We start from the raw sequence: 7,750 nt of genomic DNA, 5'->3' as shown, positions 1-7,750 counted from the left end.
CAGCCCCCTGGTGACACCCTCCCTATTGGACAATGAGATGCAGCCGGCTGGACTCACCCCACTGACCACCCCCCCACCTTGTGGACTGTGCAGATACACCACAGTGACCGCCTCTCAGTCCAGTGCGACCTTCTGGAACTCGAGCCTGCTTGATCTAAACTCACCAGTGAAAACTCTCCTTGGGAAACCTGTTTGGATAATACCCTGGACCCAAAGGTGTGGGCCCACGGGTCCCTCTCTCTCTCTGCCTGCTCTCCTGACTTCTGTGTGTGTGGCCTTTAGGCATATCGTGTATGCCCCAGGACCTGTAAGTAATAAAATCATTATTTCCAGCTTGTGTCTCTTCTAATTATTGAAGGGGCTCTCTCCATCTTAAAGATCCTAAATTAAAACAGTCAGAAAAAATAAAAAGTAAAAAATAAAACAGTCGTATATACATATTACACATACCCGCTCCCACTCTGTGATCTGCTTTTTCACTCTCTTAGTAATGTCTTTTGATGTGCATAAGTTCTTAATTTTAATGGGGTCAGAATGATCAATTCTTTGCGTTATGGTTCATACTATTTGTATCCTGTTTAAGAGGCCTTTGCCTACTCGAGGTCATGAAGATACTGTGCCATATTTTCTTTTAGAACCTTTGTTGTCCTATTTTTCACGTTGAGCTCTGCCATCTATCTGAAACCGACCTCTGTGCATAATATGAGGTAGACATCAAGATTCACCTTTTTCCACATGGGCAGCCAACTGACCTAACACTATTTATGCAAAGAAGCATGATTTCCCCACGGTACTACTTGGCTCCTTTGCCCTCAATCAAATACACATATGTGTGGGCCTATTTCCACACTCTTTATTCTGTTTAATAAGTCAGGATCCAGTCAGGAGACAGAAACCACACCAATAATTTGAATGTTTAACATAAAGAATTGTTAACTAGTAAAAAAGGGGGTAAATTACTAAGAGGGGCAAAAGAATACAGAAAGCACAAGGTACAGCTGCAGAAAGCAGACATTACCTTGAGGGCTGAGGGAGAGGGCCTGAGGAAGGGGCAGAGAAACTAGGACAAGGGCCCTCTGGGCTGAGCTGAAGGATGCACTGGAGAGGACGTGGCTGCCACTGGGACAGCCAGCTTGCTCCTGGTGAGAAAACGTGCTAGAGAGCTGAAGCCCAGGCTGCCTGCGAGCATGGCTGCAGCTGGTCAGCAGCCCCCACTGACTTGTGCCCCCACTTCTGCTCTGTGCTGGAAGCAGTCCATGAGGAGAGTGAAGGGAGGACTTCCTCCCTGCTGGCTAAGGTGGTCTGGCATTGACCCTCCAGGGCCTTCTGCTGGGAAAGCCCAACACTCAGCCAACTGGTCAAGGAGAAATAGAAGGCCCAGCTTCAAATACCACAAAGGGGGCAGAAAAGTAGCGAATTTGGAACTTAGAGGCAATAAATTAACAACTGGCATGGTCCCATTGTTCTGGTCTGTCCCTGCACTGACACCACACTGCTCCAACAACTATAGATCTATGATAAGAAATCTCACAGTCTAAATCCTCTTGGCCTTCGCTACAGAAACATGGTTTTGCTGATTATGGAATTCTAGATTGGCAGCTATTGCTTCTCAGTACATTGAGATTATTAGCACTCTGTCTTCTGCCCCACAAAGCTGCAGTTGAGAGTTGGCTGCCACTCCAACTGCCAGTCCCCTAAAGATAATCTATCATTTCGAGGGGGCTAATTTTACTATTTTTCCTCTTTGTTTTTTGCTTTCTACAGTTTTATTTTGATGTGAGCACATGTCAATTTCTTTTTACTAATTTTTCTTGGCATTGATGAGGGTTATTGAATTTGTGAATTGGCATCTTTTGTCAGTTCCGGAAACATCCTGGCCCTTATCTCTTAGAATATGGCTCTATCCCATTTTCTCCTGTTTTCCTTCTCCAACTCCAATTACACATATGTTAGACCTTCTTACTTGCCCTTCCATGACTCTTAATTTCTCTTCTGTGTATTTTTTTTTTTTTTGTCTTTTTCCGTGTCCGGCAACGGATCGCAACCCTCAGTGTCGCCCCCGTACCGGACCGGGAGCAGCAACGGGATCGCACCCCTCAGTGTTGCTCCCGTGCCTCGCTCAGCCAGTGAGCGGGAACCGGTCTGTATGTGGGATCCGAACCCTCGGCGGGAGCGCCGCTGCGCTTCCCAAGTGGTGCACTACAGCAGTGCGCCACCGGGCCGGCCCTCTTCTGTGTATTTTTTTTTTTTTGTCTTTTTCCGTGTCCGGCAACGGATCGCAACCCTCAGTGTCGCCCCCGTACCGGACCGGGAGCAGCAACGGGATCGCACCCCTCAGTGTTGCTCCCGTGCCTCGCTCAGCCAGTGAGCGGGAACCGGTCTGTATGTGGGATCCGAACCCTCGGCGGGAGCGCCGCTGCGCTTCCCAAGTGGTGCACTACAGCAGTGCGCCACCGGGCCGGCCCCCAAAATATTTTTTAAAAATACACAGAAGAGGGCCGGCCCGGTGGCGCACTGCTGTAGTGCACCACTTGGGAAGCGCAGCGGCGCTCCCGCCGAGGGTTCGGATCCCACATACAGACCGGTTCCCGCTCACTGGCTGAGCGAGGCACGGGAGCAACACTGAGGGGTGCGATCCCGTTGCTGCTCCCGGTCCGGTACGGGGGCGACACTGAGGGTTGCGATCTGTTGCCGGACATGAAAAAAGACAAAAAGGAAAAAAAAAAAATTTTGGCCTAGGGCCGGCCTGTGGCTCACTTGGTAGAGTGCGGTGCTGATAACACCAAGGCCGTGGGTTCAGATCCCTATCTAGGGATGGCCGGTTGCTCACTTGGGAGAGCGTGGTGCTGACAACACCAAGTCAAGGGTTGAGATCCCCTTACCGGTCATCTTTAATAAATAAATAAATTTGTTCTTAATTTTACATATTTTATTGATCTGTCTTCCATTTCACTAACATTCCTGTAATCTGTGTCCAATGTGCAGCCAACCTGTTAGCTGGGTTTGGGGGATTATATTTTCAAGACCTACAATTCCTATTTGGATATTTTTCAAACTCCCTATCACTTTTTCTGGTTTTCTATTCCCTATTTCCTGGTATGTTCAAGGTTTTCTCTTTAAGTATAGTTACTTTGAAATCTGTACCTGATGATTGCACTTTTTCTGATCATTTGTGGCCATTTCCCCCTCATGGTGCTATGTTTCCTTGTGTATTGGGTTTGCTTTAACTGCGTACTACTCATTTCTCTTGCAAAATGATTTGGGGGTTTCCTAAGGCCTAGGATGAAGAAGCCCTCCTTCAGGGACAATTTAAATTTGCTTCTGCTAGTTGCTGTGAGGGTCACTCCCCCAGAACCATTCAAAGTAATTTCACTGCTTACATTTTGTTGGATCACATAGTGGTGTGCATTTTGGCGGCAATTCCATGCCAGAGCAGGCATTGTTCTAAACCCGTCAGGACAGTGTTTTCCCTTCCTTTCCCCTCACCATCAAGACAATACAGTCCTCGGCCTGTGGGGAGGAGCATGAGGCTGACGTTGCCTCTACTGTCCCTCACTCTGCTCAGTATGCATGGGATGGGGGGCGGGTGGCAGTCAGACTCCAGAGATGACCAGGAAAGCTTCTGTACAGACCTGACCCTCACTTCTCTTCTCTTTCTGCCCTGCAAGGCTGCCTGAGCCTTAGCCCAGCTGACCTAACCCGACCAGAACCCTTGATCCCTCACCCCTTAACCGACCCCTCCTAGTCTCCCTGCCAAATCACGATGCTGCCATTTTTACCTCTTTCTCTTACATCCTGAGCCCCTCAGGTGCCACCTGCCCATCTCAGGCCCCCCTACTGGGAAGGTGTAGTGGATTGAATTATGTCCCCCCAGAACTCATTGGAGCTTGAACTGTGTTCCCCAAGTTACATGTATTAGAAACTTGGCCCCCTCTGGGACTGTTAAGAGGGTGGGAAATCCTATTATGGTAATTGAAAGGTGGAGCCTTGAAGAGGTGATTGGATTGTAGGACCCTGCAGTAGTGAATGGATTAAAAGTGGTGGTCAGGGGCGTGGTTCTAGGGCTTTAAAAGAAGAGGAGAGTCTGTCTCGCGCTCTCTGTCTGCTTCCAGCATCTTGCAATGTGAGACCCCTGGGTCACTGTCGCCACCATCAGATGGACTTTCGACTTCCCAGCCTCAGAAACTGTAAGGAATAAATGTGGTTTTTCTTTACAAATCACCCAGGTCCAGATATTCTGTTATAGCAACAAAATGGACTAATACAGAAGGTGAGTCCAGGCATGAGGTGAGGGTTAGTGGAGGTGGGACCCTGACTAAGAGGAGTCGGAGTGGACGGTCTGTGTGTGCATCTGCTCTGGAAGGAGGGGAGGCCCCTGGACACTGTCGCAGGCAGAGTCTAAGGCACACATGGGGCAGTGGACGTGGCCTCCCTGGGGTTCCTGAGGGCAGAGTTCAGGTGCATCAAGCCCGTACCTCCATCCCAGAGTGGTCAGAGCCTGAGTGAGCATGGAGCGAGTTTAGGGCTCTGCATGTTGGGAGGGACTCATTCCAGAGCCACCTGGTGTCGCCTTGGACACCACGTTTAACCTGACAATTCCCACCCTCCAGTTTCCAGCCAGACTTCAGCCGTGAGCCCAGGCTTGGACAGCTGACTACTCAAATTTCTAGTTTCCAAAATGAACCCATGACTGGCACCCCCATCTCTTGCTCTCCAAAGGGAGCTCCACCATGCCCTGCCCCTCCCTAGAATGCAGTCCGCCCCACACCCAGTCCCCAGCGGCAGCTCCAGCCCACCTGCCTCCTGCCTCCTGCGGGCTGCAGAAGCTGCCCCCCAAGTGCCCCGTCTCACCCGTGTGAGAGCGGCCCAACGCCCTGATAAAAACTGCTCCTCCCAGGCCCCACCCCACCTGGCATGTCCCACCTGCTGCACTTTTAGCTGTACAGGCACCTTTCTGTGCGAGTGCAGGTCTGTGTCTCACACACCAGGGCCCCTGGTGGTCACTCGTGCATACTTACTGCCACCATCTGAACACGTGGCACCCTTCTAGATGCTGCAGATGTTGGAGTGAGCAGGGCTGAAGCCCTACTGGGGCTTAAAACCACAGGGGCTCTAAGAGATCTTAAAAGGACACAGTTGTTTTCTTGGCATGCATTTCTGTGAGTTCCCTCTTTCCCCATGGTTATTTGATATTTTGAACATTGGTTATGGGGCAAAATGACACTATTTACATGAATGTAGCTTTCCAGCCAGCCCGAAGCTGCAGACTTGCACGTACTACCCAGACCCTGAGATGACAGCAAGGACGGGAGCAGAAACCAGACGGGAGCAGAAACCAGACGGGTCTTGACCTCGCACCCGGCTCCTTGCACAAGCCCCCGCGGCTCACGTGCCCTCCGTCCTGCTCTTCATCCCCACGGTCCATCCCCTCGGCCTCCTCTTCACAAACCCCTCAGTGGACCTGAGTCTCTGAGATGCTTTAATCTGGCCGTTGTCCTCCAGGTTTACCGGAGAGGTGGGTCCGCCCAGCATCTCTCCGCAGGTCACCCGTGTTCCTCAATAAAAGCTGGCTTCCATTTTCACCACCATTTGATTTTTGTTTGCTTTTTGTCTAGGGGCAGGCGGCCAGACCTGTGTGCCCAGTAACACAGACACGGCGCGGAGCAAGAGAGACACGTACTCCTGCCCACGTGGGCCGCCCTGCTTTCCCGTGAGAAGTACAGACTAGAGGTCCTCGGCCACAGCGCCATGGCAGTTTGGGCCAGACCATTCTTCGTGGGGCTGTTCTGCACACTGTAGGATGCTTAGCAGCATCCCTGGGCCCTACCCACTGATGCCAGTCTCACCCTCCAGCCCAAATGTGACAGCTCAAATGTCTCCAGATAATGTCAAATATCCCCGAAGGCAAAATTGCTCCCCCCTCCCCTGCCCCTTCCAAGAGAACCACTGGGTACAACAATCAACCAGCATAGTCAGTAAAGAACGGGGAGGGGCTCAGGAGGATGGGCTGGTGCTATGGGCTGAATGTTGGGAAAATATAGGACAATGGTCAGGGCCCCTCAGATGTTCAGAATCTTTCCGAGCATTTGCTGTAAATAGGTTGTGTGTGGGTGGAGTTGGTGCCTCTGCGTGGCGCCGCCACTTTGGCTGGAGTTTAAGGCCTCAGGCAGTCGCCACCATGCAAGCAGCCATGCTTTCCAACCTGCAGCTTCCAAGGACCTGTTTGCCAGGTACGTAGCTCACAGACCTGCATGTGAGGGGTCTGGTGACCTGGCCTGGCATGTGAAGGATTTATGACCCAGTCTGTGAACGGGCTTGAGGCGTCTGTGAGCTCCAGACCCAGCCCTGGCTTGACAAGTGGCCCTGGTGGCAGGATTACTGGCAAGGTAAAGTAGCCCTGCAATTGGTGACGTCAGCAGGATTCCGACAGTAGTTGTAGCCCCACACCCCCAAAACCCCTTTGTTGAAGCTGTGACCCACAGTGAGAAGATGGGGCCTCTAAGGAAGTAACTAAGGTTAAATGAGGTCACAAGGGTGGGGCCCTGATCTGGCAGGATTAGCGTCCTTACAGGAGGGGACACCAGAGAGCTTGCTCTCTGCCTTCTCTCTCCGCAGCACATGAGCTGAGAAAAGGCCTGTGAGGACACAGCAATAAGGTGGCCACATGCGAGCCAGAAAGAGGCCCTCACCTGAAACCGAAGTGGCCAGAACCTTGGTCTTGGACTTCTGGCCTCCAGAACCATGAGAAAATGAGGTACTGTTGTTTAAGCCAACCTCCTGCACCCCCACCCCTGGTCTGCGACATTTTGTTATGGCAGCCCACACGGACTAAGACAGCAGCCAGAGTTTCCCACGCCTGGCAGGAGGCCTGTGGCTGGCGTGGAGGGGGCAGGGGAGGCCAGGAGATAGGTTGGTGACCTTGAGGGCCTCCCAGCCACGTCAGGGCTTGGACTGCCACTAGGAGCAGGGTGGGTGCCTCGGAGGGTCGGGAACAGAGGGGACAGACAATGATTTAACAGTTCCCTCTGTCACAGCGGCAGTATCACAACAGCCAAGAGGTGGAAGCAGCCCAGTGTCCGCGGAGGGTGGGATGGACAAACAAGACGTGGTCTAGCCTTGAAAAGGAAGGAAATGCTGACCCACACGACAACGTGGATGAACCTGGAGGACGTTATGCAAGTCACAGAAGGACAAACGCTGTGGGATTCCACTCATGTGAGGTCCCTAGAGTCGTCCCATTCATAGAGGCAGAAAGTAGAAGGGTGGGTGCTGGGGGCTGGGAAAGGCGAGTCAGTGTGTAATGGGGACAGAGTTCCAGTTGGGAAGATGAAGCGTTCTGGGACAGGTGGTGGTGATGGGCACACAACGGGCGAATCCCCGAGGCCACTGACCTGTGCTGGCAGAAAGCGTTAAAACGATACATTTTACGTAACGCACATTTCACCACGATTTTTTTTAAAGGTCCCTCTGATTGTCTTGTGGAGACTGGACCACAAGGGGGCCGTGGTCAGGTCCACAGTGAGGAGGTGACTGGGGTCCGGGTGAGGGGCAGTGTGGACCAGGGGCTGCGGGCCGGGGCGGACAGGTGCAGGCGACAGGATTGTGGACAAGGCCGCTCCGTCCCGTCTGGGGGCGGGGTGGGGTCACTTTGTCCACGCTGACGTTGAGACGCGTGTCCCCAAGTGGGGAGGCGGCGGCCATGGACGCGGATGGGAGGTGGGAGGGCGCCGGCGCTCGGCGCATCGCAGCC

Source organism: Galeopterus variegatus, unplaced genomic scaffold (assembly GCF_000696425.1).
Source record: "Galeopterus variegatus unplaced genomic scaffold, G_variegatus-3.0.2 Scaffold26, whole genome shotgun sequence".
Lineage (NCBI taxonomy): Eukaryota > Metazoa > Chordata > Mammalia > Dermoptera > Cynocephalidae > Galeopterus > Galeopterus variegatus.
Note: the sequence above shows the minus strand (reverse complement) of the source record.